The sequence below is a fragment of the Lithobates pipiens genome, unplaced genomic scaffold, assembly GCF_037356315.1.
Source record: "Lithobates pipiens isolate NorthernLeopardFrog02 unplaced genomic scaffold, aLitPip1_a1.2 Scaffold_1, whole genome shotgun sequence".
NCBI classification, from domain to species: domain Eukaryota; kingdom Metazoa; phylum Chordata; class Amphibia; order Anura; family Ranidae; genus Lithobates; species Lithobates pipiens.
In genome coordinates, this window is record NW_027507685.1 from 149364093 (window position 1) to 149387176 (window position 23084).

The 23084-nt window shown below is 44.7% G+C and overlaps 1 long non-coding RNA gene across 2 annotated transcripts; it reads left to right on the forward strand.

Moving 5' to 3' along the window:
• The first annotated feature begins 1965 nt into the window (after positions 1-1965).
• Positions 1966-12103, forward strand: LOC143975923 (uncharacterized). Of its 2 annotated transcripts, none has more exons than XR_013272432.1 (3): positions 1966-2073; positions 9025-9159; positions 10026-12103. It is a non-coding gene; the product is annotated as an uncharacterized LOC143975923 (long non-coding RNA). The 2 variants fall into 2 exon arrangements; XR_013272431.1 differs by lacking the exon at positions 1966-2073 and adding an exon at positions 2537-2693.
• The last annotated feature ends 10981 nt before the right edge of the window (positions 12104-23084 follow it).

A 23084-nucleotide genomic window follows, 5' to 3' on the forward strand; every position in this document is an offset into this window, starting at 1 on the left:
ACTAGACTAGTGATCAGTGAGTAAAAAGCTGTAAAAACAGCTCATACTCACTGATCACCAGCCGGCTGCAGCGATCTGCTCTCCTCTCCTCAGCGTCGACTTCCATGTGAGGAGAGGAGAGCCGATTGCCTAGCAACCGGCTGTTTGTTTACACCACATGACGGCTGTGATTAGACACGGCTGTCATGTGATCAGGAGGGCCAATCACAGAGCCCTCCTGCCGATCCGAAATGCGCCGTGTCCGGGTGACACGAGCGCATTGGGACGTCCAGTCAGAAGGAGGCGGCTCCCACCCGGCCGTATATGTACATTGGCCAGGTGGGAAGTGGTTAAGCAGTTAAGAGTATCAAAGAAAGTTTTGGTCAGCCATTGTGGGGAGTTCCGAAAAACGTACGTAAATTTAGGGAGGACTTTCATTTTGAGAAGACTGATGCGCCCAATGAGGGAAAGGGGAAGATTGCTCCACGCCTTCAGTTTGGTTTTAATTGCTACCAAGACAGGGTCAAGATTGAGCCGCACAAAGTCTCTACTCTCTCTTGAGATGATAATACCTAAATATGTAAACTGATTAACCCACTGGAGTGGGAGAGAGGAGGGTGAGGAGGACCTACCCCCCTCATCCACTGGGAACAGCTGCGACTTGTGCCAGTTCACTCTCAACCCCGTGAAGGCGGAAAAGGCATCCATGATACCGAGTGCACCCCGCAGAGAGTCACCAGCGTCATTCAAAAAAAGCAGCAGATCATCTGCGTAGAGAGCCACTCTCTCCTCCAGCCAGCCCACCCTAAGAGCACAAACCTTGGCCGAGCTCCTGAGGGCCTCAGCAAAAGGCTCCATGGCCAGGGCGAACAGAGCCGGGGAGAGAGGGCATAGCTGTCTGGTGCCCCTCTGCAGGGGGAACGGAGGAGAAAGGGAGCCATTCAGTTTAATGCATGCCATGGGACTGGTATACAGTGTGCGTATCCAAGCAATACATTTCAGTGGGAAACCCATTCATCTAAGCACCTCCCACAGATATACCCAATCCACTGTGTCAAATGCTTTTTCCATATCAAGGGGGCAATGGTCCTAGTGCCCTGGTTAGTATGGGGGGCATGTATATTACTCTAATAAGTCTAGTGACCAGTAACTTGGTTAGTATTTTTAGGTCACAATTGAGAAGTGCGATTGGTCTGTAGGAGGCGCACAGCTTAGGGTCTTTATTAGGCTTTGGAATGAGAACGACATGGGCTTCCCTCATAGAGGAAGGCAAGGAGCCCTGTTGCAAACAAGCTTGAGACATCTGAGCTAGTTTGGGGGAAAGTAGTTCTGTGTGGGTTCTATAACACTCTATGGGCAGGCCATCTGGCCTTGGGGTTTTACCTGCTGGGAAAGACTAAATGGCCATTGTGACTCCTGGGATATTTGATGTGGATATCCCAAGGTGCATCAGGAGCAGGGTATATAACCATTGTACCTAGGCGGGTATGGTGGCAGAAGAGGGGTGAAGTGCGAAGAAAAAAAGTAAATAAAAAAAAATATATATTGGCTTTTATAGATTGTGGTATGGGGACGATTGCAATAGTACTGTTCTTTTTTGTGTGAAGATCTGCTTTTAGGAATACAGTGTTGTCACCGACCTCCTCCCAAACATATCCTACTGATTGGACAATGAATGGAGGAGCAGTATCATACTGATAAGTCATCATTTCTTCTCCCTCCACCTATCAGTATGTTCCTGTCAGAACATGTGCATTTAGCAGAGCCCGATTGGCTCCTAGATCTGCCTTACCTTCTCCCAGTGCTGCTGTGCAGGAGGTGACCGGAGACTGAAGCTATCAAGCCAGATTCAGGTACTTACGCTGATTGTATGTATAAATACATGTTTACTTTTAGAAGAATATACTCATTAAATGGTGTTTTTATATCTGCTTGGAGTGTCACTTTAATTATGAAGAGGGCTTGGTTACCTACCAATTGGTCTAGTCCGTGTCGACAACGCTGCCAAGCATGCCGCAAGCACTGTACCTCAAAGCTTGGCAAGGATATAGAGAAAAAACTATTTAATCAGATAACGGCAGCGAATGAAATAAGGTAACGGACAAGGGTGAGGGATAATAGATGTGCAGGCAAGCCATGGACAGATGCACAGAGAAGGCAAATGGTGGAGGAGAAAATGAATAACAAAAGAGAGGCAGAGAAAAAAGTTGCAGGCAGAGGCAGCACAAGAGGGAGTTTGAAGGAAAAATCTGTTCCCCAGGATCTGTGCTTTTACTGTCAGGCTGCTCTGATTAACGGGCTGCCTTCCAGCTCCCAGCCGGCTGCCTGACTGTCTTCTCCCCCCACCCCCCTCTTTTCCTCCCCATCCTTGTCCCTGCTGCCTTCCTGGCGTAGGCGGGGCCTGTTGAAAGGTTACATTTGCACAATGTGCCTCTGGATAAAGCATGCCAGGGGGAGGGAGATGGAGAGGGGAAGGGAGGGGGCAAACAGAGCACGCACAGAAAAAGCCAAACCATTCTGCAGTGTCTGTGTAATGGAAAAAACCCTCTGGGGACGTGCAGAAAAATATCAAGTTACACTCACTCAGTACAATGAAGGGGAAAGGAAAAAAAAAAAATCCTTCTCCGCTTGCAATGTGGAAAGAAAGCTCTTTCAAAGGGAGCTGAGCTTGATCAGAGAGGATTGTTCGGTCTCCGGCGCTTCTTATACCTAGGGTGTGAAAAAGAGGGCAGATCTGCTCATTAATACCACTCTGCCTCGTTAACCATCTAGATGCTGCACCAAGCAGGCTGTATGCAAACCCGGGCCTTGGCTATGTGCTACTGAAAACATCGGGGAAGGACACAGTCAACTAAACGATATATAGTAAACACCGTATACTAACCCAGGCCTCGGCTATGTGCTGCTGACAACATCGGGGAAGGACACAGTCAACTAAACAATATATAGTAAACACCGTATACTAACCCAGGCCTCGGCTATGTGCTGCTGACAACATCGGGGAAGGACACAGTCATCTAGACGATATATAGTAAACACTGTATACTAACCCGGGCCTCGGCTATGCGATACTGACAACACCGGGGAAGGACACAGTCATCTAGACGATATATAGTAAACACTGTATACTAAACAGGGCCTCGGCTATGTGCTACTGACAACATCGGCGAAGTACACAGTCATCTAGATGATATATAGTAGACACCGTATACTAACCCGTCCTTGGCTATGTGCTACTGACAACATCGAGGAAGGACACAGTCAGCTAGACGATATATAGAGTAAACACTGTATACTAACCCGTCCTTGGCTATGTGCTACTGACAACATCGAGGAAGGACACAGTCAGCTAGACGATATATAGTAAACACTGTATACTAACCCCGGCCTTGGCTATGTGCTACTGACAACATTGGGGAAGGACACAGTCATCTAGGCGATATATAGTAAACACTGTATACTAACCCGGGCCTTGGCTATGTGCTACTGACAATATCGGGGAAGGACACAGTCATCTGGACGATATATAGTAGACACTGTATACTAACCCGTCCTTGGCTATGTGCTACTGACAATATCGGGGAAGAACACAGTCCTCTAGACGATATATAGTAAACACTGTATACTAACCCGGGCCTTGGCTACGTGTTACTGACAACATCAGGGGGAAGGACACAGTCACCTAGACGATATATAGTAAATACTGTATACTAATCCGGGCCTTGGCTATGTGTTACTGACAACAATGGGGAAGGACACAGTCAGCTAGACAATATATAGTAGACACCATATACTAAACTGGGCCTTGGCTATTTGTTACTGACAACATTGGGAAAGGACACAGTCAGCAAGACGATACAGGTGTAGCACCCTGATGTTTAGGTAGGTGGCTATTAAATTTATCTGCCAAGTGATAGGGTGAAATCAATTGACCTCCTATCAATTGGCCAAGCCAACTAATTCTGTAATTGCTGCACTTCTCTCTTCTGTCACTAGATAAGACAAGGGCTTTGCAAGAACAGATTAGGAACAAATGGGGTGTCTCAGCCAATGGGCAGGGATTTTCTTGGGTCCCTTGGCCTGCTGGGAGAGCATATTTATTTAGGTGGCGTCAGGTGATCGCGGGTCTGTGCTACCTGGATGGCTGTCTGGGTGGACGTGTGTGTCGTATTGCCCCGGGCTGCTAGGCCAAAGACCTGAGGCCTATCCCGAGGACATCTGGCTGCTAGGCTGTCTGAGGGCCTATCCAGAAGCAAGAGAGCAGCGTAGGGTTGGGATTGCAGCTTGCAGTCCAACCAGAAGTAAAGGTTCTGCCGGCCGGAGAATCTGCCGTGGTTGGAGGTAGAGGGGAAGCTGTCGCAACTAAGGGACCATCCACCTTATTACCGGGGACCACTGTGAGTAGCTGAAGCAAGTACCAGAGCAGTATTCTCACCAACCGGGGTAAAGAATTGGGAAATTCAGCAGATGTCAAGCCAGGTACCTTGCCAGTGGAGGTGACGCTTGCAGAGCATTATTGTGTGCCAAGCCATGGACCAAGCAGGTCAGTGGGGTGATGCTTGAAGATTATGGGTGAGTGCCAAGCTAGGGACCCAGCAGGCACGCGGGGGTGATGCTTGAGTAAGAAGATTGGAAGAGCTCAGGGGATCCAGTGGCAGTGGATCAGCAAGTCTAAGCCCTTGTACACATGGTCGGACATTCCGATGGAAAATGTCTGATCGGACCGTGTTGTCGGATAACCCGTGTGTGGGCTCCATTGGACTGTTACCATCGGAATATCCGACCGACAAAGTTTTAGAGCTCAGCTATAAAAAAATTCCGACAACATGATCCGATCGGACTTTCTCCGATGGTTTGTAGAGAATTCCGATTGGACAAAGTGCCACGCATGCTCAGATCAAATTCCTAGACCAAAGCTATTGGCTACTAGCCTGAATGTAGTCCCGTCATAACGAAATAACGTCATCACGTTACGAACGATCGGATTTTCCGACAACTTTGTCCAACCGTGTGTATGCAACACCAGTTTCAGACAAAATTTTGTCTGACGGATTTTACAAGGGCTAATGCCTTGTACACACAGTCGGACATTCCGACAACAAAATCCATCTGATTTTTTCAGATGGATTTTGTCCTAAACTGGTGTTGCATACACACGGTCGGACAAAGTTGTTGGAAAATCTGATAGTTTTGAATGTGATGACGTTAGTTCATTATGATGGGACTATGTTGAGGCTACTAGCCAATAGCTTTGGTCTAAATTTGATCTGAGCATGCGTGGCACTTTGTCCGATCGGAATTCTCTGCAAAGGATCGGAAAAAGCCAGATCGTATTTTTTTGACAGAAAATTTGAGATCCTGCTCTCAAATTTTTTCCGTCGGAATTTCCGACTGAAAAAGTCTGATAGAGCAAACACACAATCGGATTTTCCGACAATATAATTCGATCTGACCTTTTCCGTCTGATTTTCCGACCGTGTGTACAAGGCATAAGTGATAGACTGGGATCTCAGTTAAGTGAAGATCTACAATAGGAGATTGTAGTAGAAGTGAAGAAGTTAATTACAACCTTTGTTAGAAACTGTTTCAAGATTGTTGCCATAGGAGACAGAGATCCTACTCATGCGGATGTGGTGTCTAGCTGGATGCCTTTCCCTGCATGGCTGTCTGCCTATAGAAGTCTTTGAGTCTGCCAATTAACATTGCATCTACTTAAGGGTGTCCTGGCCCTAACCCTCTCTCCTACAGTTCTGTTCAAGAGACAATAAATCTCTTTGCATTCAAGAAGTCTCTGGCGCCCATTAATTCACCTTGCATCACACCCACCATGTCTTGTAATCCAGTCTACACAGAAGGATGTAGGCTGTCCCTAACCCTGGAGGTCACCATTAGGCCTCAGGGGCCCCGGGACCCCGCTACATATAGTAAGCACCATATACTAACCCGGGGCTTGGCTATGTGTTACTGACAACATCTGGGAAGGACTCAGTCAGCTAAATTATATATTGTAGACACTGTATACTAATCCGGGCCTTGGCTATGTGTGCTTGCCACCATCAGGGAAGGACACAGTCAGCAAGACGATATACAGATACTCCTCATTTAATGACTAACCTGTTTAACGACCACTCGGACTTACGACCAGCTCTCCCCATTTAAATGATGCGCTATGCACAGGGCAGGACTTAGGGTGGTGGGGGCCCCTGGGCTTGAGTCACTTTCGGGGCCTACCTTCTATACATTATCGTATTTATCGGCGTATAACACAAGCCGGCATATAACACGCACCCCAAGTTTAGGTGGGAATTTTAAGGAAAAATACTTTTAGGAGGGAAGTTTGAGAAAAACTTACATTTTAATGCCCATCAATGCAGCCTTATCAGCATCCATTTGCAGCCTTGCCCATCCATTTGCAGCCTTGTCATTGTAGCTTTGTCATTTACAGCCTTGCCCCAGTGTCATTTGCAGCCTTGTCATTGCAGTCTTGAAGTTTAAAAATGACGCCTCTGAGATACAGAGTCCTGTGTATTTCGGCAGCTCTCGGGTTCTCTCGGCGCTTAGGTCCTCTCGCAGTCCCGAGCGGAGCCGAGAGTAGTGTACTTGGCTCGGCTCACAGTCACGCCCATTCCCTGTGTTATGTCCATCGTAGGTCGGGACTGGGCGTGACTGTGAGCAGAGCTGAGCCGAGTACACTCGGCTATGTATCTCGGAGGAGCCCCATATTGGGCAGGGCCCATGGGCTTGAGCCCAGTCAAGCCCAATGGTAAGTCCTGCCCTGGCTATGCATCATTGTATTGTACAGCACAGTACAGAATTTTTGTTTGTGTTCTGTACTTATGCACATTTAGGCCGGGTTCACACCACAGCGATGCGGGAACGCCGCGAATCCGCTGCGTTTTCCCGCATCGCACACCTCCCGCCGGCAGTTCACACTGCCCTATGCGGACGGCTGGGAGTGTCAATGATATGTTAATGACACCCCCAGATCCGTCCGCATATCGCAGTGCGATCTGCAGACTCGCACAGGAATCGGATCGCATGGTGTGAACCCCCATGCGATCCGATTCTGTTGCGGACCAAAAAAAGGGTCCCGTGCGAGTTTGCTGCGGGAGTGATGCGAATTCAGCCATACTATCTGTATGGCTGAACTCGCATCGCTACGGAGATCGGATGTGATTTGCACTGCAGTGCGGGTGTGAATCACATCCGGATCTCCCCCCGCAGCAGTGTGAACCCAGCCTAAAACAATGTTATTGAGCTAAAGGTATAAGGTATTCTCGCGCCAAACTACGTGCCCTAGAGTGAAATAAAATAAATAAAGGCTATGGTTGCAGCAAAACACCGGTAGGGGTGATAACCCTCTACAGAATAAGTGATGATAGGTAGTAGTTGGTGTTGCGCTCCAAATGAACAGAGAAAAGTAACAATGTAGCTAAATAAACTAGCTGTAGTGCCTAGGTGTCAGTAAATAGTATATAAATAAACTACGTGCCTTAATAGACTCAGACAGTGTGTATATCCACTCAGGTGCAATGCATCAAACTGTGCACCTAACCCAGTGCTAACAGTATCCAATCAAGTGCTATGTGCAAAGTCAATAATCAAAAAAGGTTCAAATAGAAGTAAAACAGCGTGTAGCATAAATAAAGATAAAAAAGATATATAGGTAGCAGACTAAGATGAAATCCAAAAATGAGTAGATAAAAATAGAAAAAAATGTTTTTTAAAAAAGAAAATAAAAAATGTCGTATTAAAATAAAAATATAAAAATATAAAAAATGTAATAAACAATAAAATAAAATAGAAAAATATACACAGAATGTAAATAAATAAAGAAAAAAATTATAAAGAATAAATGAAAATTAAAAAAAATAAAATAAATAAATTAATACTCAGAATATACAGAAGGATAAGACTTGTAAAAACGTAATAGTGCAACTTGGTACAGTGCAATAACATCCAGTGTATCTTAATCGAAGTGCATACAGTGCTGAAAATGATAATCAAAATCCAAATGTACATCCAGAATGTGCTCTAAAGTATAAACATCCAGAATGTGCTCTAAAAAAATCACATCAAGTAATGGTTATCTATAGTCATGCAAAATGTGAGTCCATCTAGTGGTAGACAAATCAATAGGCTGCGTGACCAAACAAAAAAGGACTGATTCCACCGGTGCTCCTGTGAATCTTGTGTTCACACGCTAGGTGCAATAACTACCCTACCTTACTGCTGTAAGGTAAACAGCATTCCAATAAACACTTGCTATCCGCTGGTGTGGGTTCAGTAAGTGGTTTACTCTGGACACTCAATCACCATGCATATGTAGTTATCATAAAGGGAAGAAAGGGGAACACTCCAATGGTGAAGTAAGTATTCAAAGTTTCTATTTATTCAATAAGCAAAGTCCTGGGTACTCACATTTAAAAGCCATAAAATGTACAGTTTAAAACACGAACGAGCGCCGCGCTCGTACTCCGGACGTCACTTCCGGTGTCCTCACTCTCCAATAGCGTTCCTACGCGTATCGTCACCAGTCATGTGACTTCATCAGGGTACGAGTACGAGCGCGGCGCTCGTTCGTGTTTTAAACTGTACATTTTATGGCTTTTAAATGTGAGTACCCAGAACTTTGCTTATTGAATACATTTATTTTCAGGGGATGTCTTATTTATTTATGGTATGTACAATGACGATCTTAAAGTGGTTGTGACCCAAAAATATATATATATATCCTGATCTTTTAAAGCATGATAGACAGCACAGAGCTTGTGCTGTGTCATTTACTCCTCTATGTTCTAAAAAAAACCTTGAAATAAAACAATAAAATATTTTTTTAAAAGTTCCTGTGTCCCTGTCTTCTATCCTCCCCTCCCCGTCAGGTCAGGAGTCAGTATTTTGACATCTTTAAGACCAAAAAAACCCCATCTTGGTTAAAATCCTTATAAAATTATGTAATCCGTTTTATAAAAAGATTATACTGGTATAAGGTGCAATGTGTCTCCCTTTGTAACTGTTTTATGAAAAAATACCTTTTTTTTACAGCTCCCCTGCGCACTCATGTGGTCTGCTTGAGCTCTTCTTCTCCGCTCTGAGATCCCCACTGACATCAGCCCGCTCTGGGCACTACAGGGAGGAGAGGAGAAGACCCCTGGCGGGTCAGCGGCAGCTGTAAATAAGGTATTTTACAGAATACAATTACAATGGGGACACACTGCACCTTATACCTAGAAAAATCTCTTTCCAAAACGTATTAAATTTTTTTTCATGAACTTTAATAGGGCTTATTTTCAGAGTAGGGGTTATATTGCAGCCCTCCCCGATAATCAAGCTAATTGTTATTTTCGGGGTAGGGCTTATTTTCTGGCAAACACGGTAGTAGGTACTAGATACTAACCCAGGCTATGGTTATGTTTGATTGCTAAACTAGGGGCAGTAGACTACCAGAAGGTTAATATATAGTAGTCACTGTATACAAGCCAAGGCCTTGGATATGTGTTACTACCGACATCAGGCAAGGATACAGCTAGCTGGGTGATATATTGTAGACATGGTATACCAGCCTGAGCACTTGCTGCACAACTCCTTCACCATCCTCATTCTATATTGATTTTAAAATCCTCCTAAACACCCTTGACACTCTGTCAAAGCTTATTCCCTTTCTGCACAGTAATGTGCTATTCAGAAAACACAATGCGGACTGCGTTTCAGCGGTTCATAACAAAAAGTCGGCAATTGTATACACAGACAACCCATTGTTAAAAAGTGGTAAGGGAGTTTTTGCAAAGCAGAAATGCTTCAGCAGTAATGGTTGCAAGAAAAGACAGAAAGAATAGATTTTTTGGGGCAGAGGGTTAAAACCAGACTAATATTAACAATAAGACACTACATAACCTAAGACCTGTCTTAGCTGTATGCATATAAGTAATTTACACTTTTCTAGGTTATAGTACTTTTTGGAGGAGCGCTGCTAATTGTTTTGTCAGCAGCACTTTGGAAGTGTGAAAATGTGTGGATTAATGCAAAACTTTGAATTTTTTTTTTAGGTTGCATAAAATATACATGGCACTATTCATTTTATAATCAGATTGTTCTTTGACTTCGGCTTCATTCACATACAGTTGTGCTCATAAGTTTACATACCCTGGCAGAATTTATGATGATTTCTTGGTCGTTTTAGAGAATATAAATGATAACACCAAAACATTTCTTTCACTCATGGTTAGTGTTTTTCTGAAGCCATTTATTATCAATCAAATGTGTTTACACTTTTTAAATCATAATGGAAACAGAAACTAGCCAAATGATGCTGATCAAAAGTTTACATACCCTGGTTGGTGATTTTGGGCTGATAACATGCACACAAGTTTACACAAAGGGGTTTAAATGGCTATTAAAGGTAACCATCCTCACCTGTGATCTGTTTGCTTGTAATTAGTGTGTGTATAAAAGGTCATTCAGTTTCTGGACTCCTGACAGACCCTTGCATCTTTCATCCAGTGCTGCACTGATGTTTCTGGATTCTGAGTCCTGGCGAAAGCAAAATAATTGTCAAAGGATCTCCAGGAAAAGGTCCTGTTTAAAACAGGAAAGGCATATAAAAAGATCAGCAGTGTTCAAACTCTAATCAAGAAGTGGAAAATGAGGTAGACACGGTGAGGTAGACCAACTTAAATTTCAGCCACAACTGCCAGGAAAATTGTTTGGGATGCACAGAAAAACCCACAAAACTTCAGGTGAAATACAGGACTCTCTGAAAACTTGTGGTGTGGATGTTTCAAGAAGCACAATAAGGAGGCACTTCCAAACAGCTCAGAGACAAGCTTCAAACCTTCTGTCACAAAATCATTTGGAGTGATGAGACCAAAATTTAGCTTTTTGGCCACAACCATAAACGCTTCATTTTGAGAGGAGTCAACAAGGCCTATGATGAAAGGTGCACCATTCCTATTGTGAAACATGGAGGTGGATGTTTTGGGGATGTGTGATTTACAAAGGCACAGGACATTTGGTCAAAATTGTTGGCAAGATGAATGCAATGTTATCAAAAAATACTGGAGGAACATTTTCATCAGCCAGGAAGCTGCACATGGGACGTACTTGGACATTCCAACATGACAATGATCCAAAACACAAGGCCAAGTCGACCTGTCATTGGCTACAGCAGAATAAAGTGAAGGTTCTGGAGTAGCCATCTCAATCTCCTGACCTCAATATCATTGAGCCACTCTGGGGAGGAACCGCACTGAAAGCGAACCCGCATATATGTGAACCCAGCCTGTAACTAAATGAGAGAAATAGCGGACTTCTTTCTGAAAATGCTAGTTGCCTGGCTGTAACACTTATTCATTGACTGCCGGGCACCTTCACAAAGTGTTCTGTGCTGCAGTACAGGTATGCTGATGGCTATTGGAGTGCACTTCTAAAAGATCGCACTGCAGCACATGTTGTATCCTGCTTAATTCACCTTGTAGTAATAGATGCTGCAGTAGTGAGAGGTAGAATGCACATTTTACTGCATGTTACTGCAATGCATAGGTGTGAATCCAGCCTTAATGTTTTATGACTCACTGACTTAATGTATAGATATCCGGCTTTGCTTTCAGCTTTGCAATGCAACACAAGGGTTCTACTTTACTATTCCTCCTCACAATAGAGCTATAAATTGGCTAACTAAGGCAAGCCATACATTATGCAGTTTTCTTTAATTCAACTCCGCAGGAAGCACAGGGAGCCTTCCCCACCAGAAAAATGCAATAAACACTGCTTACGCCTATAGCTGTTAGCAGTTATTGGGCAAAAAAACCCCGACAGGCTGGTTGCACTGAAGTTGAATGGTATATTGACTTCAGTACAACCAGCCAGCCCATAGATGGATTGAAATTTGGATGGGTCCTGCCAAACCAGTGGAATTTCGATCCACCTATGGCCAATTTAATTGAGAACAAAGCACTCCCTGTGTAGTTGATCTACATCTTAATAGTTGTTAAGCAGGGAAACAGAAGGCTGGTGAATGTTAATTCCTCTGTCTCTATTGGCTAATCTACACTTAATACAATAACAAATATATGAAGAGCAATGCAATGTAAACATGTAAACATTATTTAAAAATTACTTTAAGATGAATACTGCAATAAAAGTTCAATATACTGTATATACATACTGAAAGTTCAATATTATTTTCCTGCCCAGAGATTTGCCCGGACTTCTTATCCAGGTGACAGGGTGTTGTTACAGGTTGTAATAGAATGGCAGATCTCTCAAATGGGTATTTTTATTTAATTTTTTATATTGTGTGAAAGAAATAGGACATTTGTTTACACCGATTTGTCCTAATGACACTCTACCTATTTCTTCTCCTGATGTCATTGGGACAGAACGTGAGGGTGTAGGGGAGTGCAGGACATACTGTCATTCCCCAATGTAATTGCCAAATCTTCCACTAGATGTCCCTGTTGGGAGCCAACTAGCAGTAAAATAGGACACCACTTGGGCAGCGACTTTATTAGAAACTGTAACCTGCCAGTCAGTAGATTCTGTGGAACTAGGGTACACAACAATCAGCCATAGCATTATGACCACCTTCCTAATATTGAGCAGGTCACACTTTTGCCACCATAACAGCCCGACCCTTCAAGGCACGGACTTCACCTGACCTCTATGCTGTTTAATACTGCCTCCACCTATGGGCGGGCCCACTCGCCCCGCACATGGGGTACCTTTTCGTGCAGAGCGCTCTCATCAATGCCCAGGACCAGGCCGGCACTGCGTTTATGTGAGAATAAAACATTAAGGCGGTTCCCCCTGGCTGAAAGATGAGCTACACACAGAGTGCAGTGGGAAAATGTACAGAGTCCTTCTGAAAAAGTGCTGTCCCGTGTCACTACACACTAGCTTAAAGTGATTATAAACCTTACTTACTTTTTTAAACGAAAGTAACAAACATGTCATATTTACCTGCTCTGTGCAATGGTTTCTGCAGCACAGAAAGTATTTTTTACCTAAATGCATACAATGTAAATAGCCTTGAGGCTTTAGAACAACTTTAATGTTTCTTTCATTGAGGGGGGACACTGCAGAGCCCATGCCCTCTCTACCGGTCCAGGGTACCTCTGTCGTCACACTCTCAGTGACAGAATGGGGTCTTGCTGTGCACCTAGCGTGCATATTATGCATGCACATAATTAACTCCTTAAACCATGCGGCACACGGGTTCTCCATAACTCAGGTTCGGTCCCGTTGCTTTGGGAAACGAGACAGAAAACCGTCCCTCTCACTACCGGAAGATCCATCACCTAACCAGGTACCATGCCACACAACTGTCTGCAATGTACCTTGGACTAGTTCTTGGTTATCCCTGGCAACTGCATTACTCCTCCTGCTTGGCTTGCGGAATACATCTTCCATAGTGTCTTTGTTTCATACCACACATGGGTTTTATGGACTCTTGCTTTTTCATATGCCAGAAGCCTTCATGCACCCCCTTAACCGCCCTAGGTACATGTACTGCGGCAGGGTTGCCCCTAGGCACATAATCACGTACCTGTACCACATCCCTTTAGTCGGTTCTGGAGTGTGTGTGCGCCGCCACATCCACGCTCCCGCTGTGATTGGACACAGCAGAGCCAATCAGCGGGATGGCCACCCACGATCATTCACAGGAGAGACAGAACGGTGGTCTACCTATGTAAACAAGGCAGACTGCTGTTCTGTGAGGGATTAAAATGGAGATCTTGTGGTTCTGCTAAGCAGAAACACAGATCTCTGTTTTCCACCAGTCGCAGCATTCCCCCCACAGAAAGCACTCCCTAGGAGCACACTTAACCCTTTGATCACCCCTGATGTTAACCCCTTCCCTGTCAGTGTCAATACAGTGATCAGTGCTAAAAAAAAATACACTGTCACTGTTAAAAGGATGTCACTAGTCCCCAAAAAGTGTTACTTAGTATCAAATTTGTCTGCCACATTGTCGCAGTTCCGCTAAAAATCGCTGATCGCCGCCATTACTAGTAAAAACAATAATAAAAATAAAGTCGATAAAAAAATCGCATAGTTTGTAGACGCTATAACTTTTTCACAAACCAATCAATATACGCTTAATTGGATTTTTCTCACCAAAAATATGCAGCAGAATACATATTGACCTAAATTGATGAAGAAATTTACATTTTTTTATTAGATCTGTTTTATAGCAGAAAGTAAAAAATAATGTTGTTTTTTTCCAACATGGTCACTCTTTTTGTTTATAGTGCAAAAAATAAAAACAGCAGAGGTGATAAAATACATCCAAAAGAAAGCTCTATTTATGGGGAAAAAAAGACACAAATTTTGTTTGGGTACAGCATCGCACGACATTTGTCAGTTAAAACAACGCAGTGGCGTATCGCCAACAGTTTACGCACCACTTTACAATGTAGAGGGGGGACAGCACAATTACACTACAGTTCAATACAGAAGGGACAGGAGGGCCCAGCTCATAGAACTTACATTCTAAAAGGGGGGGGGGGGGGGGGTGGTGGTACAAAAGGTGATATTTCCCAAGGCTTGGTGTTTTTCTAGACTCCAGGTGCCTTTTGATGGACTTCAGGTGCTTTACAACAATCACGGCATCTTCCTGAGTGGGCCGAAGCTCCGGAACCCCAGAAATAGATGCAGAACATTAACCCCATCCCCAGTCTGGGCAAGCAATTGCCTTAAATAACAATCTGTAGGCAACCTGTCTACATTCCAGGTTGTTTGCTTCCCATAGTGCACCCTGGTGCCATCTCTTTCTCCAGGTAAGCGAAGTACATGCACCTGGCCATCCACATGATGTAAAAGAAAACGTGATTCATTAGACCAGGCAGACTTCTCCCATCCGTCGTCCAGTTCTGATATTCATTTGCCTATTGTAAGCATTTTTGGCTGTGGACATGGGTCAACATGGGCATCCTGATCAGTCTGTGGCTACACAGCCCCATGCACAACAAATTGCGATGCAGTGTGTTCTGACACCTATCAGAACCAGCATTAACATTTTCAGAAATTTGAGCTACAGTAGCTCTTCTACTGGATGCATCAATGAGCCTTGGCTGGCCATGACCCTGTTGCCGGTTCACCAGTTTTCCTTCCTTGGACCACTTTTAGTAGGTCCTGACCATTGCAGACCATGAACATCCCACAAGAGCTGCCATTTTGGAGTTGCTCTGACCCAGTCTTCTAGCCATTGTTCCTTGTCATCTAGACTTTGGTACTTGTCAAAGTTGCTTAAATCCTTATGCTTTCACACTTTTTTTTGCTTTCAACACATCAACTTCAGGGCCAACATATTCAATAGCTGCCTAATATATTCCACCTACTTTCAGATGTCATTGTAATGAGATAATCAATGATATTCACTTAACCTATAAGTGGTCACAATGTTATAGCTGATATAAGCATTCCTCCCAACTTTGTTAGATGGGAAAGAGGGACATACTTCAGCACAAAGCATGTAGGCAAAGTACATGATACTGCCATGCTCCAAGTAATACAGACTACTAAGATGAATGCACAAAAATGAATGGTTAACCCAAATCTGTTTTTTCAAAACAAATAAAATAATGTGAAGGTTAGATAAAAGGTCTAGTGCAGTAAAACACTCTTGATAGTTAAATAATCAGAGCCATGTTTAATATTGATTGGACCCCGAACAAACAATTTCTAGGGCCCCCCTTCATGCAGATTCGCTCTCCACCTCCTCTGAAACATACAACAAATAGCAGCTAGACTCAATATCAGTTTGCTGAATCAGATCAGGCAGCATTATGATTGGTTGCCAGAGCTTACAGTGTATCACTATCACTTACTCACAGTGTTGGTCAGTTTACTTTAAAAAGTAATTAGTTAAGTTACAAATTACTTCTCCCAAAAAGTAATTGCGTTAGTAACTCAGTTACTACATTGGAAAAGTAATTTGTTACTCAGCAAAGTAACTATGACCGGGGTGGCAATGGTGGTACTTGAGGGGGTGGCAGCGGTGGTACTTGAGGGGTGGCAGCGGTGGTGTACTTGGAGGTAGTGGCAGTGGTGGTGGTGTACAGTACTTGGGGGGGTGGCAGGGGTGGTGTACTTGGGGGGGGGTGGCAGGCAGAGGTGGTGGTGGGAGAGATTTTATTGATCCCATCCCCCACCTCCACTGATCTCATCCCTACCCTATCCTCCCATCACCTCTGTTGTAGAAGTGATGGTGGGTGGGTAGGGATGGGATCAGTAAGAAGCAGAGGTGGTGGAGGACTTGGGATGGATCGATTGCACTGCAATTCGAATTGTCAGACAGTCACTTACTTGAATACCTGCAGGGAAGCCTTTCCTCATGGGGAGAGAGAGACCCTCCCCTTCACTCGGTTGGTGTCAGCGCACTTTATTTTTGAGTGTCCGCCCCGCCTCCCTACATTCTCTCCCTCTGGATAGGCAGGGCGGAATGGGGCGGTCCAGACAGTCTCTCTGAGTCTCAGCCTCTTCTCAGCTCAGCGGGCGAAAGACCCCCACCCCACGGTGGAATGAACGGCCAGGCAGCGTGGCCACGACGGGCCTCCCGGGCGGTAGATTTAATTGCGGTAATGCCGCCCAAGTAATGGGAACGGAGTTACCATGAGGGGAAGAGTAATCAGTTAGATTACTCATTACCCTCTAAAGTAACTGTGTTAAGTAACTCCATTTATTTTAACTCAGTTACTTACATCACTGCTTACTGACTGGTTGCTAGAGGTTACAGCACACATTACGGCTCACTAGTTAGTTGCTAGAGGTTGTAGCACATGATTTGTGCTTGTTGAATGGTTTCTAGAGATTACTGTACATCAATACTGCTCACTGATTGGTTGCTAGAGGTTACTGCACATCATCTCCTCACTGCCTGCACACTATGGACTGGGGTGGTGAGGGGACACATCAACAAAACACAAACAACAAACTCCTAGGGATCCTAGAACTCTTGGGATCAGTGGCAGTACTGGGGGGAGGGGAGGGTGTGATCAATGGCAATGCTAATTTTTTTTACCGACTACCAATAGAAAGAGGAGTTTCAACACTGACCACAAATGTAATAAGGGCTGACCACTAATGTAATAGAAGCATTCACAGTAATCACCAATTTAATGAGGGATTTACACTGACCACCAATGTAAGGGGGACCTTCACACTGGCCACTAGTTTGAATGAAAGAATTGTACAACAAGCCCAATGTAATGAGAAGATTTACACTGACCACCAATGTCACTGAGACATTTAGCCTGTGTTCATATTTGTGTGCGTCGGGAATGCATGGAAAATTGTTTTCCTGACACCACAGAAACGTGCTGCCCTTTAGCAGATACACAGCAGTGCCATTAATTGTTAATGACACCCTCACGCATCTGCTGACATGTGCTGTGGAACCGTGTGATTTTGAAAAAGAGTTAGGATCTTTATTCCGCATTTCTAGCACATAGAGCAGCCCATTGAAATGTATGTGACCTACATCTTTATCCACCCTCTGCACCCCAAACCTCCCCCATCCTCTCAACTTCAACCCTCCACTCCTTTAACTCTACCTGCCTCCTCTGCTCATTTTTTCACCCACCTTCCTTACCTCTATTCATCCCCTCCTTGCTCACCTGTGCACCCAAACTGTAATTCCTTTTCTGCCTACCTCTGCACAGCCCATACTACCCCCCCCCCCTACCCCCACTTTGCTTTGCTTTGCAAACCAGGCTGATGTTAGGCTTAATGAACACAGTTGCAGGCAGGATTTTAATGCAGCCGCTTTTTACATATCAATGCCGGTTATTTACATGTAAACACAGGGCTTGCAGAGGTGAGCCATCTGTACATAACAATAGGGCAGAGCTGGGCAGCATTAGTAGCAGCAATTCACACTAAGATATCAGGACACAGCACCGGACTAAAACTTCCAGAGAATTTAAACTGGGGTTGTTGGCAAGTATGAAGCATCTGCTTTGGGCCCCACAACAATGATGAGGCCCAGGGCAGCTGCCCCTTTTGCCCTGCCTTAAAGACGGCCCTGTAAATAATACTCCAGCCAAACAGAGGGACAACCAACAGAAGAGGGACAGAGGAATTTGGTTCCACAAGGAGGACAGTCCCTCCAAATAAGGAACAGTTGGGGCTACAGTATGTATAAGGAGTCAGTCAGACAAGAGACACTGAGCCTGGGAAAAACATTCTCTTTGTAGGAGCCATTCAGGATTGGGATACAATCAAGAACTACTTTATGTGGGCTTCCCCTTATGATAGAGGCATGAGAACTTCTCCTATTATGGAAGGTAAGGCTGAATGCATTCCTCCTTTGGAGAAATGCAGGATATTTGGTAATCCTCTGCCAAAGCATAGGTCTCATTTCTCTTTACACCTCTCTCGTGTTTTAGTAAGGATTTTGCAATTAGTCCTAGTATGGGGCCACTGTTACCTTGTATCACTGTATATAGGAGCTTCTTTAGTAAAGCCTATTTGTTGTATTGAAAGAACCTGGTGTGAAATTTCTTATCCTTTTCCAATGGGGGGAACATTCTTGGACATGAGCTGTGCCCAGGGAGAGGAATAGAAGTAAAGTTTGATAGGCAGAGTTGGCTTAAAAGTGGTCCTGGTTCCTGATCGGGCCAGGCTGGGTCACCCACAGGGTGTCTCAGAGGGAGTAAGATCTGTAGGATTCTGCCCAAAAACTATGGGAATTCTGGTGGGCCCAAGCAAGAGAACAGAAGGTGCCTAGTGGATTGCCCGAACAGATAAAAAAAAAGAGTCAATGCACACTACCTATGGTCCCTGCAAGGGTACATTTGTACATTTCCCCAATAAAGTAACAGAGAGAAAAAACAAAACTGAAAACTGTTTTAACTCCTTTTGACTGAACAGAACTAAAACAATTTTTAGCTGGAGATGGGATTTAAATGGGGAAAGTCAGATGCCTCTGCGGGAGCATGTTTTTTTTGGTATAGCACTATATATATATATATATATATATATATATATATATATATATATATATATATATATATATATATATATATATATATATATATATATAGCTCCATCCCATTGAACATTATCAGCTATATTGTACACATGTCCATATTCTGATTTTTACCCACTTCTGATCCACTGGCCTCCACTTTATTTTATTTTTTTTTTATTTTTTTTTTTTAAATAGATTTTATTGAAAAGAGATAATAGGCACAAAAGTTCAGATATACAGTAAGATCCCCAACAATCGGGGGGGATTCAAGTGTTAACAGAATTTCAAATTAAACATACATCAAGTTCAGTAAGATTGTATATAGGAACATTCTTGGATTAAAGGGACCAAAAAAAGGCATAAGGTGTGAGGGGATAGGCTGCTAGGCATAAGGCGACTCCTAAGAGTGGGAAGAAGGGGGAGTTGATATGAGGGGGGAGTATAAGGAGGACTCGGTTTGATCTGCAACAGAGAGCTAAGGGAATATTTATCCCTGTGAGGTGTGCGGGCCCAACTGGGGGATGGGGTCGGAGCTCTGGGCAAGAGGGGATGGGTCTGTTTCAGAGGGGTCCATAGGTAAATGGTAGGGCAAAGTAGATTATAGATTTCCAAGTCGCTTCTTGTATGTTCCTGGAGAACACTGTGGATAAGGGCTGGAGTGACGTCATGTTGGGGGTCTGTGACATGAAGTACAGTGGACTATCTATGTGCCTGGGTTGGAGTATAAGGGACAGAGGGGAGTGGGAGAAGAAAAGAGGGGTGAAAAAGAAAGAGAAAGGGAGGGGGGGAGGGGGAGTGATGGGGAAGGGAAGCAGCAGCATCAGAGGGACGGAAAGGTACAGGAGAGGCTGGGGAAGTGTAGGGTCCCCTTCCCCGGGACCCCCCGGAGCAGGGAAGCTGACGCATAGTTAGCAAACCTGTTTGCCCTTCCGGCCTGATGATCTCCAAAGAGAATCAATATCATGAGAGGTAACACTTTATAGCCAATCATTGAAGCAAGAGGTCTCTATTTGCTTGCGTCCAGGTAATCAGCAGTAGTCTGGAAGTGTTTCCAGCAGGCCCATTTTGTGTTGAATTTAGCGGGGGTATCTCTGGATATGTGAATCAATTCTTCCATTTCAGCCGTTTTGCTGATTCTGACGAACCATTCTTTGATGGAGGGAATCGTGGATGAGCCCCAGTGAACAGGGATGCACTGTTTAGCTGCGTTGAGCATATGCATAGCTAAAGAGCCATGGTAAGTACGTCTCGGCAAAGGCGAGAGGTGAAGGAGGCACTGGGATGGGGTTGGATCAATGTCATATGTGGTAATTTGGGAGGTGAGTCTGCAAACTTCTCTCCAGTAATTCTGCAGTGAGGGACACGACCACCAGATGTGGAGAGGAGTTCCTCTGTCTTGGTTACATCTCCAGCAAATGTCAGTGGTGTTGGGGGCAAATTTGTGAAGAAGGGAGGGTGTGCGGTACCATCTCGATTGAATTTTGTAGCCGTTCTCTTGAACGCTGACGTTTAGAGAACCCCTGTGAATTGTATGGAAGATAGCCTCCCATTGCTCGTCATTGATTGGCAATGCAAGGTCTTCCTCCCAACGTTTACATGCAGTGGTAGAACCTGGGCGCACTCCATCAAAAAGTAGGTTGTGTGTGAGCGCTATTAGATGTCTTTGAGGGGTAGATTGAGTGCACAGGGTTTCGAACGGAGTGAGTGCCCTAGAGCATTGTGAATTCACGTTCAGGGAGCGCAGGTAATGGGCGATCAAGAGGTAGGTCCATGGAGGGATGGGTGGTCTATCAACTGAACTGGCGATGTTCTGAGCGGAAGCAAGTGTCCCCCTCTCATAAAAGTGGTAGTCGTTCAGTCTGTCTTTAGGCCAGTGATCTAGTAAAAAGTCCGGGGATAAGCCATGCGGGAAGTCTGGATTGCATTTGATCGGGGTTAAGGGTCCCGGGGTTGAAGAGATTGTGGTTTGGGAACAGATCTGCTGGAAGCATTTCAGTGTAGGGCGTATGAGGGGGTGGGAGATGGTGGGGGAGGTTGCGTGGGACAGTTTCATCCAAGGTAGGGATGCAAGTGGGAAGGAGGAGAAGGAGGCCTCCAGAGAGACCCATTCTTTGTTGGGATCGCGAACATTCCAATCAACAATTCTAGTTAAGTGGACTGCTCTATAATAGTTGAGTATGTCCGGAAAGCCCAGGCCCCCGAGGTGTTTAGGGCGAGCTAGGGTCTTAAGGGAGATTCTAGGTTTTCGGTGCCCCCAGAGAAATTTAGAGCAAATGGCATTATACGTTTTAAAGAATGTTGGGGGGACCTGTATAGGGACTGTTTGGAGAATATATAGAAGGCGTGGCAGGACATTCATCTTAAGGACCGCAATTCTGCCAAACCAAGAGAGGGTTTGTTTGTTCCATCTTTCAAGGTCGGCCGTGAGGTTAAGTAGGATGGGAAGGTGGTTTTTAGCATACAGGTCGGCTAGTGACCTCGGGATTTGTGTGCCTAGGTATGTGATGGAGTCATTCTTCCAGCTGATAGGGAAGTTCGTTTCGCATTGCGTTTGGATCGTCTCTGGGAGGGAGATGTTAAGGGCGTAAGACTTTGAGAAATTAATTTTGAGGTTAGAAATGGTTTGAAATTTTTTGAATTCCGATAGGATAATAGGTATCGTGGTGATAGGGTCTGTGAGGAACATCAATATGTCGTCCGCAAAAGCCGCATATTTACATTCCTTAAGTGGGGTGACGATGCCCTTAATATCACTATTTAGGGTGAGAGTTTGGAGGAGGGGTTCCAGAGTGAGGATAAACAAAATCGGGGAGAGGGGGCAGCCTTGCCTAGTTCCATTACTGATGGGGAAGGCGTCTGACAGAGTGGCATTAACCCGCACCCGTGCCGAGGGGGCTGAGTATAAGGACATGATCATGGACATCATGTGAGGGCCGAGACCCAGATTAAGGAGTACCGCTTCCATATAGTCCCATGCCACTCTGTCAAACGCCTTCTCCGTATCTAGAGACAGGAAGAAGGCTTTCTGTTCAGTTTGGGTTATCATGTGGTGGATATTAATAGACTTTAGGGTATTGTCCCTGGCTTCGCGCCCGGGAACGAAACCAACCTGGTCAGGGGAAATAAGGGTTGGAATAAAAGGGAGAAGTCTGTTGGCCAGAATCTTGGCAAATAATTTGACGTCTATGTTGAGTAGGGAAATTGGTCTATAGCTGCTTGTGATCGTCGGGTCTTTGTCGGGTTTGGGTATGACTGTGATGTGGGCCTCTAAGGTACTGCGGGGGAGGGATTTGGATGTAGGGACAGAATTGAAGGCCTTAAGGAAAGGAGTTTGAAGTGTTTCAGCAAATAGCTTGTAGTAAGCAGAGGTTAACCCATCGGGACCAGGGCTCTTGCCTGGTTTCAATTGTTTGACGGCTTGAAGCCATTCTGTCGCTGAGATAGGTGTCTCTAGTGACTGGAGGGTGTCAGAGGAAACTGTTTTGAGGGGAAGCCTCGAAAGGTATGCCTGAAAGTCATTAAGACGTTTTTGGGGATCTGGAGGGCGTGGGCAGTCAGATTTAAGGTTGTATAGGGAGGTATAGTAACGCTCAAATTCCCGGGCAATATCGGCATTCGTTTCAAGGGTGGAGCCATTTGGGGAGTGGATGAGGTGAATCGTGTTTTTGGCCTTCTTGGATCTCAGCGCTCGTGCTAATAGGCGACCTGATTTGTTCCCATGTTCGTAGAAAAATTTCTGTGAGAGGGCAAAGGCTCTTCTCGTCTGGTAGCCCAGTATTTCTTGGATCTGGGTGCGAGTATCCAGTAAATCAGTATGTGTGTCTACCGCTAGGGTTTTCTTGTGTTTAGTTTCTAGAGATCTGAGTTTCGTGTAAAGGGTTGTCAAAGCTGCCGTTCTTTCTTTCTTGCGGGCGGAGGCCAGGGAGATAAATTTGCCTCTTATTACGCATTTATGTGCCTCCCATTGCGTAAGAGGGGAGACGTCAGGCGTGTTATTGTCTACAAAATAATGTGATAAGGAATCCCTGACCTCCTGGACTCTAACTTCGTCAGTCAGGATACTCGCATCCAGTCTCCATACACTGGTTCGTTCCAATTGTTCAGGGAAGGTAAAAAGGGCTGTGATAGGGTGATG